The 11,816-nt window shown below is 40.8% G+C and overlaps 60 non-coding genes across 60 annotated transcripts; all 60 read left to right on the top strand.

The window, feature by feature from the left end:
- The first annotated feature begins 45 nt into the window (after positions 1 to 45).
- Positions 46 to 118, top strand: TRNAV-AAC (transfer RNA valine (anticodon AAC)). Its single transcript has one exon. It is a non-coding gene; the product is annotated as a tRNA-Val (tRNA).
- Positions 119 to 192: 74 nt separating this feature from the next.
- Positions 193 to 265, top strand: TRNAV-AAC (transfer RNA valine (anticodon AAC)). The gene has a single exon. It is a non-coding gene; the product is annotated as a tRNA-Val (tRNA).
- Positions 266 to 339: 74 nt separating this feature from the next.
- TRNAV-AAC (transfer RNA valine (anticodon AAC)) lies at positions 340 to 412 on the top strand. Its single transcript has one exon. It is a non-coding gene; the product is annotated as a tRNA-Val (tRNA).
- Positions 413 to 486: 74 nt separating this feature from the next.
- TRNAV-AAC (transfer RNA valine (anticodon AAC)) lies at positions 487 to 559 on the top strand. The gene has a single exon. It is a non-coding gene; the product is annotated as a tRNA-Val (tRNA).
- A 74-nt stretch (positions 560 to 633) lies between these two features.
- On the top strand, positions 634 to 706 carry TRNAV-AAC (transfer RNA valine (anticodon AAC)). Its single transcript has one exon. It is a non-coding gene; the product is annotated as a tRNA-Val (tRNA).
- A 74-nt stretch (positions 707 to 780) lies between these two features.
- TRNAV-AAC (transfer RNA valine (anticodon AAC)) lies at positions 781 to 853 on the top strand. Its single transcript has one exon. It is a non-coding gene; the product is annotated as a tRNA-Val (tRNA).
- Positions 854 to 927: 74 nt separating this feature from the next.
- On the top strand, positions 928 to 1,000 carry TRNAV-AAC (transfer RNA valine (anticodon AAC)). Its single transcript has one exon. It is a non-coding gene; the product is annotated as a tRNA-Val (tRNA).
- A 74-nt stretch (positions 1,001 to 1,074) lies between these two features.
- Positions 1,075 to 1,147, top strand: TRNAV-AAC (transfer RNA valine (anticodon AAC)). The gene has a single exon. It is a non-coding gene; the product is annotated as a tRNA-Val (tRNA).
- Positions 1,148 to 1,221: 74 nt separating this feature from the next.
- TRNAV-AAC (transfer RNA valine (anticodon AAC)) lies at positions 1,222 to 1,294 on the top strand. Its single transcript has one exon. It is a non-coding gene; the product is annotated as a tRNA-Val (tRNA).
- A 74-nt stretch (positions 1,295 to 1,368) lies between these two features.
- Positions 1,369 to 1,441, top strand: TRNAV-AAC (transfer RNA valine (anticodon AAC)). Its single transcript has one exon. It is a non-coding gene; the product is annotated as a tRNA-Val (tRNA).
- Positions 1,442 to 1,515: 74 nt separating this feature from the next.
- TRNAV-AAC (transfer RNA valine (anticodon AAC)) lies at positions 1,516 to 1,588 on the top strand. Its single transcript has one exon. It is a non-coding gene; the product is annotated as a tRNA-Val (tRNA).
- A 74-nt stretch (positions 1,589 to 1,662) lies between these two features.
- TRNAV-AAC (transfer RNA valine (anticodon AAC)) lies at positions 1,663 to 1,735 on the top strand. The gene has a single exon. It is a non-coding gene; the product is annotated as a tRNA-Val (tRNA).
- Positions 1,736 to 1,809: 74 nt separating this feature from the next.
- Positions 1,810 to 1,882, top strand: TRNAV-AAC (transfer RNA valine (anticodon AAC)). Its single transcript has one exon. It is a non-coding gene; the product is annotated as a tRNA-Val (tRNA).
- A 74-nt stretch (positions 1,883 to 1,956) lies between these two features.
- Positions 1,957 to 2,029, top strand: TRNAV-AAC (transfer RNA valine (anticodon AAC)). The gene has a single exon. It is a non-coding gene; the product is annotated as a tRNA-Val (tRNA).
- Positions 2,030 to 2,103: 74 nt separating this feature from the next.
- Positions 2,104 to 2,176, top strand: TRNAV-AAC (transfer RNA valine (anticodon AAC)). The gene has a single exon. It is a non-coding gene; the product is annotated as a tRNA-Val (tRNA).
- A 74-nt stretch (positions 2,177 to 2,250) lies between these two features.
- Positions 2,251 to 2,323, top strand: TRNAV-AAC (transfer RNA valine (anticodon AAC)). Its single transcript has one exon. It is a non-coding gene; the product is annotated as a tRNA-Val (tRNA).
- A 221-nt stretch (positions 2,324 to 2,544) lies between these two features.
- Positions 2,545 to 2,617, top strand: TRNAV-AAC (transfer RNA valine (anticodon AAC)). Its single transcript has one exon. It is a non-coding gene; the product is annotated as a tRNA-Val (tRNA).
- Positions 2,618 to 2,691: 74 nt separating this feature from the next.
- TRNAV-AAC (transfer RNA valine (anticodon AAC)) lies at positions 2,692 to 2,764 on the top strand. Its single transcript has one exon. It is a non-coding gene; the product is annotated as a tRNA-Val (tRNA).
- Positions 2,765 to 2,838: 74 nt separating this feature from the next.
- Positions 2,839 to 2,911, top strand: TRNAV-AAC (transfer RNA valine (anticodon AAC)). Its single transcript has one exon. It is a non-coding gene; the product is annotated as a tRNA-Val (tRNA).
- A 74-nt stretch (positions 2,912 to 2,985) lies between these two features.
- Positions 2,986 to 3,058, top strand: TRNAV-AAC (transfer RNA valine (anticodon AAC)). Its single transcript has one exon. It is a non-coding gene; the product is annotated as a tRNA-Val (tRNA).
- Positions 3,059 to 3,279: 221 nt separating this feature from the next.
- On the top strand, positions 3,280 to 3,352 carry TRNAV-AAC (transfer RNA valine (anticodon AAC)). The gene has a single exon. It is a non-coding gene; the product is annotated as a tRNA-Val (tRNA).
- A 74-nt stretch (positions 3,353 to 3,426) lies between these two features.
- On the top strand, positions 3,427 to 3,499 carry TRNAV-AAC (transfer RNA valine (anticodon AAC)). Its single transcript has one exon. It is a non-coding gene; the product is annotated as a tRNA-Val (tRNA).
- Positions 3,500 to 3,720: 221 nt separating this feature from the next.
- Positions 3,721 to 3,793, top strand: TRNAV-AAC (transfer RNA valine (anticodon AAC)). Its single transcript has one exon. It is a non-coding gene; the product is annotated as a tRNA-Val (tRNA).
- A 74-nt stretch (positions 3,794 to 3,867) lies between these two features.
- Positions 3,868 to 3,940, top strand: TRNAV-AAC (transfer RNA valine (anticodon AAC)). The gene has a single exon. It is a non-coding gene; the product is annotated as a tRNA-Val (tRNA).
- A 74-nt stretch (positions 3,941 to 4,014) lies between these two features.
- On the top strand, positions 4,015 to 4,087 carry TRNAV-AAC (transfer RNA valine (anticodon AAC)). The gene has a single exon. It is a non-coding gene; the product is annotated as a tRNA-Val (tRNA).
- A 74-nt stretch (positions 4,088 to 4,161) lies between these two features.
- On the top strand, positions 4,162 to 4,234 carry TRNAV-AAC (transfer RNA valine (anticodon AAC)). Its single transcript has one exon. It is a non-coding gene; the product is annotated as a tRNA-Val (tRNA).
- Positions 4,235 to 4,308: 74 nt separating this feature from the next.
- TRNAV-AAC (transfer RNA valine (anticodon AAC)) lies at positions 4,309 to 4,381 on the top strand. Its single transcript has one exon. It is a non-coding gene; the product is annotated as a tRNA-Val (tRNA).
- Positions 4,382 to 5,955: 1,574 nt separating this feature from the next.
- TRNAV-UAC (transfer RNA valine (anticodon UAC)) lies at positions 5,956 to 6,028 on the top strand. Its single transcript has one exon. It is a non-coding gene; the product is annotated as a tRNA-Val (tRNA).
- Positions 6,029 to 6,091: 63 nt separating this feature from the next.
- Positions 6,092 to 6,164, top strand: TRNAV-UAC (transfer RNA valine (anticodon UAC)). Its single transcript has one exon. It is a non-coding gene; the product is annotated as a tRNA-Val (tRNA).
- Positions 6,165 to 6,227: 63 nt separating this feature from the next.
- TRNAV-UAC (transfer RNA valine (anticodon UAC)) lies at positions 6,228 to 6,300 on the top strand. The gene has a single exon. It is a non-coding gene; the product is annotated as a tRNA-Val (tRNA).
- Positions 6,301 to 6,363: 63 nt separating this feature from the next.
- Positions 6,364 to 6,436, top strand: TRNAV-UAC (transfer RNA valine (anticodon UAC)). The gene has a single exon. It is a non-coding gene; the product is annotated as a tRNA-Val (tRNA).
- Positions 6,437 to 6,499: 63 nt separating this feature from the next.
- TRNAV-UAC (transfer RNA valine (anticodon UAC)) lies at positions 6,500 to 6,572 on the top strand. The gene has a single exon. It is a non-coding gene; the product is annotated as a tRNA-Val (tRNA).
- A 63-nt stretch (positions 6,573 to 6,635) lies between these two features.
- TRNAV-UAC (transfer RNA valine (anticodon UAC)) lies at positions 6,636 to 6,708 on the top strand. The gene has a single exon. It is a non-coding gene; the product is annotated as a tRNA-Val (tRNA).
- Positions 6,709 to 6,771: 63 nt separating this feature from the next.
- Positions 6,772 to 6,844, top strand: TRNAV-UAC (transfer RNA valine (anticodon UAC)). The gene has a single exon. It is a non-coding gene; the product is annotated as a tRNA-Val (tRNA).
- A 63-nt stretch (positions 6,845 to 6,907) lies between these two features.
- On the top strand, positions 6,908 to 6,980 carry TRNAV-UAC (transfer RNA valine (anticodon UAC)). Its single transcript has one exon. It is a non-coding gene; the product is annotated as a tRNA-Val (tRNA).
- A 66-nt stretch (positions 6,981 to 7,046) lies between these two features.
- On the top strand, positions 7,047 to 7,119 carry TRNAV-UAC (transfer RNA valine (anticodon UAC)). The gene has a single exon. It is a non-coding gene; the product is annotated as a tRNA-Val (tRNA).
- Positions 7,120 to 7,459: 340 nt separating this feature from the next.
- TRNAV-UAC (transfer RNA valine (anticodon UAC)) lies at positions 7,460 to 7,532 on the top strand. Its single transcript has one exon. It is a non-coding gene; the product is annotated as a tRNA-Val (tRNA).
- A 62-nt stretch (positions 7,533 to 7,594) lies between these two features.
- Positions 7,595 to 7,667, top strand: TRNAV-UAC (transfer RNA valine (anticodon UAC)). The gene has a single exon. It is a non-coding gene; the product is annotated as a tRNA-Val (tRNA).
- Positions 7,668 to 7,730: 63 nt separating this feature from the next.
- On the top strand, positions 7,731 to 7,803 carry TRNAV-UAC (transfer RNA valine (anticodon UAC)). Its single transcript has one exon. It is a non-coding gene; the product is annotated as a tRNA-Val (tRNA).
- Positions 7,804 to 7,866: 63 nt separating this feature from the next.
- TRNAV-UAC (transfer RNA valine (anticodon UAC)) lies at positions 7,867 to 7,939 on the top strand. The gene has a single exon. It is a non-coding gene; the product is annotated as a tRNA-Val (tRNA).
- Positions 7,940 to 8,002: 63 nt separating this feature from the next.
- TRNAV-UAC (transfer RNA valine (anticodon UAC)) lies at positions 8,003 to 8,075 on the top strand. The gene has a single exon. It is a non-coding gene; the product is annotated as a tRNA-Val (tRNA).
- Positions 8,076 to 8,138: 63 nt separating this feature from the next.
- On the top strand, positions 8,139 to 8,211 carry TRNAV-UAC (transfer RNA valine (anticodon UAC)). Its single transcript has one exon. It is a non-coding gene; the product is annotated as a tRNA-Val (tRNA).
- A 66-nt stretch (positions 8,212 to 8,277) lies between these two features.
- TRNAV-UAC (transfer RNA valine (anticodon UAC)) lies at positions 8,278 to 8,350 on the top strand. Its single transcript has one exon. It is a non-coding gene; the product is annotated as a tRNA-Val (tRNA).
- Positions 8,351 to 8,690: 340 nt separating this feature from the next.
- TRNAV-UAC (transfer RNA valine (anticodon UAC)) lies at positions 8,691 to 8,763 on the top strand. The gene has a single exon. It is a non-coding gene; the product is annotated as a tRNA-Val (tRNA).
- A 199-nt stretch (positions 8,764 to 8,962) lies between these two features.
- On the top strand, positions 8,963 to 9,035 carry TRNAV-UAC (transfer RNA valine (anticodon UAC)). The gene has a single exon. It is a non-coding gene; the product is annotated as a tRNA-Val (tRNA).
- A 335-nt stretch (positions 9,036 to 9,370) lies between these two features.
- TRNAV-UAC (transfer RNA valine (anticodon UAC)) lies at positions 9,371 to 9,443 on the top strand. Its single transcript has one exon. It is a non-coding gene; the product is annotated as a tRNA-Val (tRNA).
- Positions 9,444 to 9,506: 63 nt separating this feature from the next.
- TRNAV-UAC (transfer RNA valine (anticodon UAC)) lies at positions 9,507 to 9,579 on the top strand. The gene has a single exon. It is a non-coding gene; the product is annotated as a tRNA-Val (tRNA).
- Positions 9,580 to 9,642: 63 nt separating this feature from the next.
- TRNAV-UAC (transfer RNA valine (anticodon UAC)) lies at positions 9,643 to 9,715 on the top strand. Its single transcript has one exon. It is a non-coding gene; the product is annotated as a tRNA-Val (tRNA).
- Positions 9,716 to 9,778: 63 nt separating this feature from the next.
- TRNAV-UAC (transfer RNA valine (anticodon UAC)) lies at positions 9,779 to 9,851 on the top strand. Its single transcript has one exon. It is a non-coding gene; the product is annotated as a tRNA-Val (tRNA).
- A 199-nt stretch (positions 9,852 to 10,050) lies between these two features.
- TRNAV-UAC (transfer RNA valine (anticodon UAC)) lies at positions 10,051 to 10,123 on the top strand. Its single transcript has one exon. It is a non-coding gene; the product is annotated as a tRNA-Val (tRNA).
- Positions 10,124 to 10,323: 200 nt separating this feature from the next.
- TRNAV-UAC (transfer RNA valine (anticodon UAC)) lies at positions 10,324 to 10,396 on the top strand. The gene has a single exon. It is a non-coding gene; the product is annotated as a tRNA-Val (tRNA).
- Positions 10,397 to 10,459: 63 nt separating this feature from the next.
- TRNAV-UAC (transfer RNA valine (anticodon UAC)) lies at positions 10,460 to 10,532 on the top strand. Its single transcript has one exon. It is a non-coding gene; the product is annotated as a tRNA-Val (tRNA).
- Positions 10,533 to 10,595: 63 nt separating this feature from the next.
- TRNAV-UAC (transfer RNA valine (anticodon UAC)) lies at positions 10,596 to 10,668 on the top strand. Its single transcript has one exon. It is a non-coding gene; the product is annotated as a tRNA-Val (tRNA).
- Positions 10,669 to 10,731: 63 nt separating this feature from the next.
- Positions 10,732 to 10,804, top strand: TRNAV-UAC (transfer RNA valine (anticodon UAC)). Its single transcript has one exon. It is a non-coding gene; the product is annotated as a tRNA-Val (tRNA).
- Positions 10,805 to 11,003: 199 nt separating this feature from the next.
- On the top strand, positions 11,004 to 11,076 carry TRNAV-UAC (transfer RNA valine (anticodon UAC)). Its single transcript has one exon. It is a non-coding gene; the product is annotated as a tRNA-Val (tRNA).
- Positions 11,077 to 11,139: 63 nt separating this feature from the next.
- On the top strand, positions 11,140 to 11,212 carry TRNAV-UAC (transfer RNA valine (anticodon UAC)). The gene has a single exon. It is a non-coding gene; the product is annotated as a tRNA-Val (tRNA).
- Positions 11,213 to 11,275: 63 nt separating this feature from the next.
- On the top strand, positions 11,276 to 11,348 carry TRNAV-UAC (transfer RNA valine (anticodon UAC)). The gene has a single exon. It is a non-coding gene; the product is annotated as a tRNA-Val (tRNA).
- A 63-nt stretch (positions 11,349 to 11,411) lies between these two features.
- TRNAV-UAC (transfer RNA valine (anticodon UAC)) lies at positions 11,412 to 11,484 on the top strand. The gene has a single exon. It is a non-coding gene; the product is annotated as a tRNA-Val (tRNA).
- Positions 11,485 to 11,547: 63 nt separating this feature from the next.
- TRNAV-UAC (transfer RNA valine (anticodon UAC)) lies at positions 11,548 to 11,620 on the top strand. The gene has a single exon. It is a non-coding gene; the product is annotated as a tRNA-Val (tRNA).
- Positions 11,621 to 11,683: 63 nt separating this feature from the next.
- TRNAV-UAC (transfer RNA valine (anticodon UAC)) lies at positions 11,684 to 11,756 on the top strand. The gene has a single exon. It is a non-coding gene; the product is annotated as a tRNA-Val (tRNA).
- Positions 11,757 to 11,816: the final 60 nt, after the last annotated feature.

The raw sequence follows: 11,816 nt of genomic DNA, 5'->3' as shown, positions 1-11,816 counted from the left end.
ACAGGCCAGTCTAACAGGACAACGTTTTCCTGTTAGCCACTTCAAGTGCTCATGGTGTAGTGGTTATCACATCTGTCTAACACACAGAAGGTCCCAGGTTCGAGCCCTGGTGAGCACAGTAACGTTTTCCTACTCACCAGTGTTATTACAGGCCAGTCTAACAGGACAACGTTTTCCTGTTAGCCACTTCAAGTGCTCATGGTGTAGTGGTTATCACATCTGTCTAACACACAGAAGGTCCCAGGTTCGAGCCCTGGTGAGCACAGTAACGTTTTCCTACTCACCAGTGATATTACAGGCCAGTCTAACAGGACAACGTTTTCCTGTTAGCCACTTCAAGTGCTCATGGTGTAGTGGTTATCACATCTGTCTAACACACAGAAGGTCCCAGGTTCGAGCCCTGGTGAGCACAGTAACGTTTTCCTACTCACCAGTGTTATTACAGGCTAGTCTAACAGGACAATGCTTTCTTATCATTCATTTTATGTGCTCATGGTGTAGTGGTTATCACATCTGTCTAACACACAGAAGGTCCCAGGTTCGAGCCCTGGTGAGCACAATAATGTTTTCCTAATCACCATTGTTATTACAGGCTAGTCTAATAGGACAATGCTTTCCTATCAATCATTTTATGTGCTCATGGTGTAGTGGTTATCACATCTGTCTAACACACAGAAGGTCCCAGGTTCGAGCCCTGGTGAGCACAATAATGTTTTCCTAATCACCATTGTTATTACAGGCTAGTCTAATAGGACAATGCTTTCTTATCAATCATTTTATGTGCTCATGGTGTAGTGGTTATCACATCTGTCTAACACACAGAAGGTCCCAGGTTCGAGCCCTGGTGAGCACAGTAATGTTTTCCTAATCACCATTGTTATTACAGGCTAGTCTAACAGGACAACGTTTTCCTGATGGTTCTTTCAAGTGCTCATGGTGTAGTGGTTATCACATCTGTCTAACACACAGAAGGTCCCAGGTTCGAGCCCTGGTGAGCACAGTAACGTTTTCCTACTCACCAGTGTTATTACAGGCTAGTCTAATAGGACAATGCTTTCCTATCAATCATTTTATGTGCTCATGGTGTAGTGGTTATCACATCTGTCTAACACACAGAAGGTCCCAGGTTCGAGCCCTGGTGAGCACAGTAACGTTTTCCTAATCACCAGTGTTATTACAGGCTAGTCTAACAGGACAATGTTTTCCTATCCATCGTTTCATGTGCTCATGGTGTAGTGGTTATCACATCTGTCTAACACACAGAAGGTCCCAGGTTCGAGCCCTGGTGAGCACAGTAACGTTTTCCTAATCACCAGTGTTATTACAGGCTATTCTAACAGGATAATGTTTTCCTATCCATCGTTTCATGTGCTCATGGTGTAGTGGTTATCACATCTGTCTAACACACAGAAGGTCCCAGGTTCGAGCCCTGGTGAGCACAGTAATGTTTTCATACTCACCATTGTTATTACAGGCTAGTCTAACAGGACAACGTTTTCCTGTTAGCCATTTCAAGTGCTCATGGTGTAGTGGTTATCACATCTGTCTAACACACAGAAGGTCCCAGGTTCGAGCCCTGGTGAGCACAGTAATGTTTTCCTATTCACCATTGTTATTACAGGCTAGTCTAACAGGACAATGTTTTCCTATCAATCGTTTCATGTGCTCATGGTGTAGTGGTTATCACATCTGTCTAACACACAGAAGGTCCCAGGTTCGAGCCCTGGTGAGCACAGTAATGTTTTCCTACTCACTATTGTTATTACAGGCTAGCCTAACAGGACAACGTTTTCCTGTTAGTCATTTCAAGTGCTCATGGTGTAGTGGTTATCACATCTGTCTAACACACAGAAGGTCCCAGGTTCGAGCCCTGGTGAGCACAGTAACGTTTTCCTAACCGCAGGTGTTATTACAGGCTAGTCTAACAGGATAATGTTTTCCTATTAGTCATTTCAAGTGCTCATGGTGTAGTGGTTATCACATCTGTCTAACACACAGAAGGTCCCAGGTTCGAGCCCTGGTGAGCACAGTAACGTTTTCCTAACCGCAGGTGTTATTACAGGCTAGTCTAAGAGGACAACGTTTTCCTGTTAGTCATTTCAAGTGCTCATGGTGTAGTGGTTATCACATCTGTCTAACACACAGAAGGTCCCAGGTTCGAGCCCTGGTGAGCACAGTAATGTTTTCCTACTCACCATTGTTATTACAGGCTAGCCTAACAGGACAACGTTTTCCTGTTAGTCATTTCAAGTGCTCATGGTGTAGTGGTTATCACATCTGTCTAACACACAGAAGGTCCCAGGTTCGAGCCCTGGTGAGCACAGTAACGTTTTCCTAACCGCAGGTGTTATTGCAGGCTAGTCTAACAGGACAATGTTTTCCTATTAGTTATTTCATGTACTCATGGTGTAGTGGTTATCACATCTGTCTAACACACAGAAGGTCCCAGGTTCGAGCCCTGGTGAGCACAGTAACGTTTTCCTAACCGCAGGTGTTATTACAGGCTAGTCTAACAGGACAATGTTTTCCTATCAATCGTTTCATGTGCTCATGGTGTAGTGGTTATCACATCTGTCTAACACACAGAAGGTCCCAGGTTCGAGCCCTGGTGAGCACAGTAACGTTTTCCTAACCACAGGTGTTATTACAGGCTAGTCTAACAGGACAATGTTTTCCTATCAATCGTTTCATGTGCTCATGGTGTAGTGGTTATCACATCTGTCTAACACACAGAAGGTCCCAGGTTCGAGCCCTGGTGAGCACAGTAATGTTTTCCTATTCAACAGTGTTATTACAGGCTAGTCTAACAGGACAATGTTTTCCTATCAATCATTTTATGTGCTCATGGTGTAGTGGTTATCACATCTGTCTAACACACAGAAGGTCCCAGGTTCGAGCCCTGGTGAGCACAGTAATGTTTTCCTACTCACCAGTGTTATTACAGGCTAGTCTAACAGGACAACGTTTTCCTGTTAGTCATTTCAAGTGCTCATGGTGTAGTGGTTATCACATCTGTCTAACACACAGAAGGTCCCAGGTTCGAGCCCTGGTGAGCACAGTAACGTTTTCCTAACCGCAGGTGTTATTGCAGGCTAGTCTAACAGGACAATGTTTTCCTATTAGTTATTTCATGTACTCATGGTGTAGTGGTTATCACATCTGTCTAACACACAGAAGGTCCCAGGTTCGAGCCCTGGTGAGCACAGTAACGTTTTCCTAACCGCAGGTGTTATTACAGGCTAGTGTAACAGGAAAATGTTTTCCTATTAGTCATTTCAAGTGCTCATGGTGTAGTGGTTATCACATCTGTCTAACACACAGAAGGTCCCAGGTTCGAGCCCTGGTGAGCACAGTAACGTTTTCCTAACCGCAGGTGTTATTGCAGGCTAGTCTAACAGGACAATGTTTTCCTATTAGTTATTTCATGTGCTCATGGTGTAGTGGTTATCACATCTGTCTAACACACAGAAGGTCCCAGGTTCGAGCCCTGGTGAGCACAGTAACGTTTTCCTAACCGCAGGTGTTATTACAGGCTAGTGTAACAGGAAAATGTTTTCCTATTAGTCATTTCAAGTGCTTATGGTGTAGTGGTTATCACATCTGTCTAACACACAGAAGGTCCCAGGTTCGAGCCCTGGTGAGCACAGTAACGTTTTCCTAACCGCAGGTGTTATTACAGGCTAGTGTAACAGGAAAATGTTTTCCTATTAGTCATTTCAAGTGCTCATGGTGTAGTGGTTATCACATCTGTCTAACACACAGAAGGTCCCAGGTTCGAGCCCTGGTGAGCACAGTAACGTTTTCCTAACCGCAGGTGTTATTACAGGCTAGTGTAACAGGAAAATGTTTTCCTATTAGTCATTTCAAGTGCTCATGGTGTAGTGGTTATCACATCTGTCTAACACACAGAAGGTCCCAGGTTCGAGCCCTGGTGAGCACAGTAACGTTTTCCTAACCGCAGGTGTTATTACAGGCTAGTGTTACAGGAAAATGTTTTCCTATTAGTCATTTCAAGTGCTCATGGTGTAGTGGTTATCACATCTGTCTAACACACAGAAGGTCCCAGGTTCGAGCCCTGGTGAGCACAGTAACGTTTTCCTAACCGCAGGTGTTATTACAGGCTAGTGTTACAGGAAAATGTTTTCCTATTAGTCATTTCAAGTGCTCATGGTGTAGTGGTTATCACATCTGTCTAACACACAGAAGGTCCCAGGTTCGAGCCCTGGTGAGCACAGTAATGTTTTCCTGCTCACCATTGTTATTACAGGCTAGTCTAACAGGACAATGTTTTCCTATCAATCATTTCAAGTGCTCATGGTGTAGTGGTTATCACATCTGTCTAACACACAGAAGGTCCCAGGTTCGAGCCCTGGTGAGCACAGTAATATTTTCCTAATCACCATTGTTATTACAGGCTAGTCCATCAGGACAGTGTTTTCCTACTGATCAGGAAAATTTATTCAAAATATTGTTAGGTGATACCTAATTAAGTCAAGTAACTTATGGGCTTTCCACATGTGTTCCACTTGACGTATTCTCCCCCCCCCCCACCAAAAAAAATAAATAAATGAATTAATTAAAATTCATAAACTTATTACGAACTTAGAAATCATCTTTTGAAACTTATTCTTAAATGAATTGATCACGTGAAATGGAATTCATATAAATAATTTATCTAAAAACTTTGTTAATATTTTTCTAATTATTATTATTTTTCACTTATATAATTTAATTGAGTTTAATCCCTTTTGGCCGTCAACAGATATCAATTACTGGTAACCAGTGTACGCAACCCGTCATGAAAGGACGGCTAAATATCCAGATCAAAATACATACACATGCACCCACCTCTCACCAAGGTATGACTATTCCCTCTCTTCCCTAACCCTGGGACGGGTAGAAATGTGAGTAACCAGAAATAAGTAAATAGATAATTGTATATATATATATATATATATATATATATATATATATATATATATATATATATTTATATAAATATATATTAATATATATATATATGTATATATATATGTATAAATATACATATATATATATATAATATATGTATATATATATATATATATATATATGATATGTATATATATATATATATATATATATATATATGTATATATATATATATATATATATATATATATATATATAAAGTGTATATATATGTATATATATGTTTATATATCTATATATATATATATGTTTATATATATATATAAACATATATATATATATATATATATATATATATATATATATTATATATCCATATATATGTATATATCTATCTATCTATTATCAATCTATCTATCTATCTATCTGTCTATCTATCTATCTATCTATATATATATATATATATATATATATATATATATACATATATATATATATATATATATATATATATATATATATATATATATATACATATATATATATATATATATATATATATATATATATATATATATATATATATATATATATATATTGCCAGACACTAGCTATTTATCATATAGGGTAGATTGATAAAGAAGAAATTGAAACTATTTAAAAGATTTATTGAAATCAAAATCTGTATCTTTCCTAATTAATTAAGTTTGAACTTCTTGAAAATGCTTATGATGTTGAATACAGTCACGTATCATAGTTTATACTGTATATAACGGATCCACTTTCCCGTTGTTACTGATCTTCATATAGGCCTATTTCTATTTTTATTTTATATTTTTCTCGTATATGGTTTATGCGTGATTTCTCGGTTTCCTTTCCTCGCTGAACAGATTTAACTGGTGATTGTTGAAGCTTTTCCAACTAGAGTTGTAGCTTGGCTTATTAATAATAACAATACCGTCCATGTATATTTTATCATGCATATAGTATGATAAATTACCAAATGTATCTTCTGTCAGAATACATAGCACATGCATTCAAGTGGCTCTCGTAGTGTAGTGGTTATCACGTCTGCTTTACACGCAGAAGGTCCCAGGTTCGAGCCCTGGCGAGAGCACTTTTATAATCTCTTTAAGTATCATGTATTACTTGTAGATGATACATACTCATTCAGCCACAAGCTCTCGTAGTGTAGTGGTTATCACGTCTGCTTTACACGCAGAAGGTCCCAGGTTCGAGCCCTGGCGAGAGCACTTTTATAATCTCTTTATGTATCATGTATTACTTGTAGATGATACATACTCATTCAGCCACAAGCTCTCGTAGTGTAGTGGTTATCACGTCTGCTTTACACGCAGAAGGTCCCAGGTTCGAGCCCTGGCGAGAGCACTTTTATAATCTCTTTGAGTATCATGTATTACTTGTAGATGATACATACTCATTTAGCCACAAGCTCTCGTAGTGTAGTGGTTATCACGTCTGCTTTACACGCAGAAGGTCCCAGGTTCGAGCCCTGGCGAGAGCACTTTTATAATCTCTTTAAGTATCATGTATTAATTGTAGATGATACATACTTATCCAGCCAGGAGCTCTCGTAGTGTAGTGGTTATCACGTCTGCTTTACACGCAGAAGGTCCCAGGTTCGAGCCCTGGCGAGAGCACTTTTATAATCTCTTTAAGTATCATGTATTACTTGTAGATGATACATAGTTATTCAGCCACAAGCTCTCGTAGTGTAGTGGTTATCACGTCTGCTTTACACGCAGAAGGTCCCAGGTTCGAGCCCTGGCGAGAGCACTTTTATAATCTCCATAAGTATCATGTATTACTTGTAGATGATATATGCAAATTCAGCCACAAGCTCTCGTAGTGTAGTGGTTATCACGTCTGCTTTACACGCAGAAGGTCCCAGGTTCGAGCCCTGGCGAGAGCACTTTTATAATCTCTTCAAGTATCATGTATTACTTGTAGATGATACATGCACATTCATTCATAAGCTCTCGTAGTGTAGTGGTTATCACGTCTGCTTTACACGCAGAAGGTCCCAGGTTCGAGCCCTGGCGAGAGCACTTTTATAATCTCTTTATGGATCATGTATTATTACTTGTAGATGATACATACTTATTCAGCCATAAGCTCTCGTAGTGTAGTGGTTATCACGTCTGCTTTACACGCAGAAGGTCCCAGGTTCGAGCCCTGGCGAGAGCACTTTTATGATCTCTTTATGGATCACGTATTATTACTTGTTGATGATACATACTTATTCAGCCATAAGCTCTCGTAGTGTAGTGGTTATCACGTCTGCTTTACACGTATAAGGTCCCAGGTTCGAGCCCTGGCGAGAGCTCTTTTATAATCTCTTTAAGTATCATGTATTACTTGTAGATGATACATGCACATTCAGCCACATAAGCTCTCGTAGTGTAGTGGTTATCACGTCTGCTTTACACGCAGAAGGTCCCAGGTTCGAGCCCTAGCGAGAGCACTTGTATAATCTCTTTAAGTATCATGTATTAATTGTAGATGATACACACTTATTCCGCCACAAGCTCTCGTAGTGTAGTGGTTATCACGTCTGCTTTACACGCAGAAGGTCCCAGGTTCGAGCCCTGGCGAGAGCACTTTTATAATCTCTTTAAGTATCATGTATTACTTGTAGATGTTACATAGTTGTTAGACACAAGCTCTCGTAGTGTAGTGGTTATCACGTCTGCTTTACACGCAGAAGGTCCCAGGTTCGAGCCCTGGCGAGAGCACTTTTATAATCTCTTTAAGTATCATGTATTAATTGTAGATGATACATACTTATCCAGCCAGGAGCTCTCGTAGTGTAGTGGTTATCACGTCTGCTTTACACGCAGAAGGTCCCAGGTTCGAGCCCTGGCGAGAGCACTTTTATAATCTCTTTAAGTATCATGTATTACTTGTAGATGATACATAGTTATTCAGCCACAAGCTCTCGTAGTGTAGTGGTTATCACGTCTGCTTTACACGCAGAAGGTCCCAGGTTCGAGCCCTGGCGAGAGCACTTTTATAATCTCCATAAGTATCATGTATTACTTGTAGATGATATATGCAAATTCAGCCACAAGCTCTCGTAGTGTAGTGGTTATCACGTCTGCTTTACACGCAGAAGGTCCCAGGTTCGAGCCCTGGCGAGAGCACTTTTATAATCTCTTCAAGTATCATGTATTACTTGTAGATGATACATGCACATTCATTCATAAGCTCTCGTAGTGTAGTGGTTATCACGTCTGCTTTACACGCAGAAGGTCCCAGGTTCGAGCCCTGGCGAGAGCACTTTTATAATCTCTTTATGGATCATGTATTATTACTTGTAGATGATACATACTTATTCAGCCATAAGCTCTCGTAGTGTAGTGGTTATCACGTCTGCTTTACACGCAGAAGGTCCCAGGTTCGAGCCCTGGCGAGAGCACTTTTATGATCTCTTTATGGATCACGTATTATTACTTGTTGATGATACATACTTATTCAGCCATAAGCTCTCGTAGTGTAGTGGTTATCACGTCTGCTTTACACGTATAAGGTCCCAGGTTCGAGCCCTGGCGAGAGCTCTTTTATAATCTCTTTAAGTATCATGTATTACTTGTAGATGATACATGCACATTCAGCCACATAAGCTCTCGTAGTGTAGTGGTTATCACGTCTGCTTTACACGCAGAAGGTCCCAGGTTCGAGCCCTAGCGAGAGCACTTGTATAATCTCTTTAAGTATCATGTATTAATTGTAGATGATACACACTTATTCCGCCACAAGCTCTCGTAGTGTAGTGGTTATCACGTCTGCTTTACACGCAGAAGGTCCCAGGTTCGAGCCCTGGCGAGAGCACTTTTATAATCTCTTTAAGTATCATGTATTACTTGTAGATGATACATGCACATTCAGCCATAAGCTCTCGTAGTGTAGTGGTTATCACGTCTGCTTTACACGCAGAAGGTCCCAGTTTCGAGCCCTAGCGAGAGCACTTTTATAATCTCTTTAAGTATCATGTATTACTTGTCGATGATACATGCTTATTCCGCCACAAGCTCTCGTAGTGTAGTGGTTATCACGTCTGCTTTACACGCAGAAGGTCCCAGGTTCGAGCCCTGGCGAGAGCACTTTTATAATCTCTTTAAGTATCATGTATTACTTGTAGATGATACATACGCATTCAGCCATAAGCTCTCGTAGTGTAGTGGTTATCACGTCTGCTTTACACGCAGAAGGTCCCAGGTTTGAGCCCTGGCGAGAGCACTTTTATAATCTCTTTAAGTATCATGTATTAATTGTAGATGATACATACTTATTCCGCAACAAGCTCTCGTAGTGTAGTGGTTATCACGTCTGCTTTACACGCAGAAGGTCCCAGGTTTGAGCCCTGGCGAGAGCAGTTTTATAATCTCTTTAAGTATCATGTATTACTTGTCGATGATACATACTTATTCAGCCACAAGCTCTCGTAGTGTAGTGGTTATCACGTCTGCTTTACACGCAGAAGGTCCCAGGTTCGAGCCCTGGCGAGAGCACTTTTATAATCTCTTCAAGTATCATGTATTACTTGTAGATGATACATACTTATTCCGCCACAAGCTCTCGTAGTGTAGTGGTTATCACGTCTGCTTTACACGCAGAAGGTCCCAGGTTCGAGCCCTGGCGAGAGCACTTTTATAATCTCTTTACATATCATATATTACTTGTAGATGATACATGCACATTCAGCAACAAGCTCTCGTAGTGTAGTGGTTATCACGTCTGCTTTACACGCAGAAGGTCCCAGGTTCGAGCCCTGGCGAGAGCACTTTTATAATCTCTTTACATATCATATATTACTTGTAGATGATACATGCACATTCAGCAACAAGCTCTCGTAGTGTAGTGGTTATCACGTCTGCTTTACACGCAGAAGGTCCCAGGTTCGAGCCCTGGCGAGAGCACTTTTATAATCTCTTTAAGTGTCATGTATTACTTGTAGATGATACATGCACATTCAGCCACAAGCTCTCGTAGTGTAGTGGTTATCACGTCTGCTTTACACGCAGAAGGTCCCAGTTTCGAGCCCTGGCGAGAGCACTTTTATAATCTCTTTAAGTGTCATGTATTACTTGTCGATGATACATGCTTATTCCGCCACAAGCTCTCGTAGTGTAGTGGTTATCACGTCTGCTTTACACGCAGAAGGTCCCAGGTTCGAGCCCTGGCGAGAGCACTTTTATAATCTCTTTAAGTATCATGTATTACTTGTAGATGATACATACGTATTCAGCCATAAGCTCTCGTAGTGTAGTGGTTATCACGTCTGCTTTACACGCAGAAGGGCCCCTGGTTTGAGCCCTGGCGAGAGCACTTTTATAATCTCTTTAAGTATCATGTATTAATTGTAGATGATACATACTTATTCCGCAACAAGCTCTCGTAGTGTAGTGGTTATCACGTCTGCTTTACACGCAGAAGGTCCCAGGTTCGAGCCCTGGCGAGAGCAGTTTTATAATCTCTTTAAGTATCATGTATTACTTGTCGATGATACATACTTATTCCGCCACAAGCTCTCGTAGTGTAGTGGTTATCACGTCTGCTTTACACGCAGAAGGTCCCAGGTTCGAGCCCTGGCGAGAGCACTTTTATAATCTCTTCAAGTATCATGTATTACTTGTAGATGATACATACTTATTCCGCCACAAGCTCTCGTAGTGTAGTGGTTATCACGTCTGCTTTACACGCAGAAGGTCCCAGGTTCGAGCCCTGGCGAGAGCACTTTTATAATCTCTTTACATATCATATATTACTTGTAGATGATACATGCACATTCAGCAACAAGCTCTCGTAGTGTAGTGGTTATCACGTCTGCTTTACACGCAGAAGGTCCCAGGTTCGAGCCCTGGCGAGAGCACTTTTATAATCTCTTTACATATCATATATTACTTGTAGATGATACATGCACATTCAGCAACAAGCTCTCGTAGTGTAGTGGTTATCACGTCTGCTTTACACGCAGAAGGTCCCAGGTTTGAGCCCTGGCGAGAGCACTTTTATAATCTCTTTAAGTGTCATGTATTACTTGTAGATGATACATGCACATTCAGCCACAAGCTCTCGTAGTGTAGCGGTTATCACGTCTGCTTTACACGCAGAAGGTCCCAGGTTCGAGCCCTGGCGAGAGCACTTTTATAATCTCTTTAAGTATCATATATTACTTGTAGATGATACATGCACATTCAGCCACAAGCTCTCGTAGTGTAGCGGTTATCACGTCTGCTTTACACGCAGAAGGTCCCAGGTTCGAGCCCTGGCGAGAGCACTTTTATAATCTCTTTAAGTATCATATATTACTTGTAGATGATACATGCACATTCAGCCACAAGCTCTCGTAGTGTAGTGGTTATCACGTCTGCTTTACACGCAGAAGGTCCCAGGTTCGAGCCCTGGCGAGAGCACTTTTATAATCTCTTTAAGTATCATATATTACTTGTAGATGATACATGCACATTCAGCCACAAGCTCTCGTAGTGTAGTGGTTATCACGTCTGCTTTACACGCAGAAGGTCCCAGGTTCGAGCCCTGGCGAGAGCACTTTTATAATCTCTTTAAGGATCATGTATTACTTGTAGATGATACATACTCATTCAGCCACAAGCTCTCGTAGTGTAGCGGTTATCACGTCTGCTTTACACGCAGAAGGTCCCAGGTTCGAGCCCTGGCGAGAGCACTTTTATAACCTCTTTAAGTATCATGTATTACTTGTAGATGATACATGCACATTCAGCCATAAGCTCTCGTAGTGTAGTGGTTATCACGTCTGCTTTACACGCAGAAGGTCCCAGGTTCGAGCCCTGGCGAGAGCACTTTTATAATCTCTTTAAGTATCATGTATTACTTGTAGATGATACATGCACACTCAGCCA

Source organism: Palaemon carinicauda, chromosome 35 (genome assembly GCF_036898095.1).
Source record: "Palaemon carinicauda isolate YSFRI2023 chromosome 35, ASM3689809v2, whole genome shotgun sequence".
Classification (NCBI taxonomy): domain Eukaryota; kingdom Metazoa; phylum Arthropoda; class Malacostraca; order Decapoda; family Palaemonidae; genus Palaemon; species Palaemon carinicauda.
Note: the sequence above shows the minus strand (reverse complement) of the source record. Positions and strands in the feature narration are given on the sequence as shown.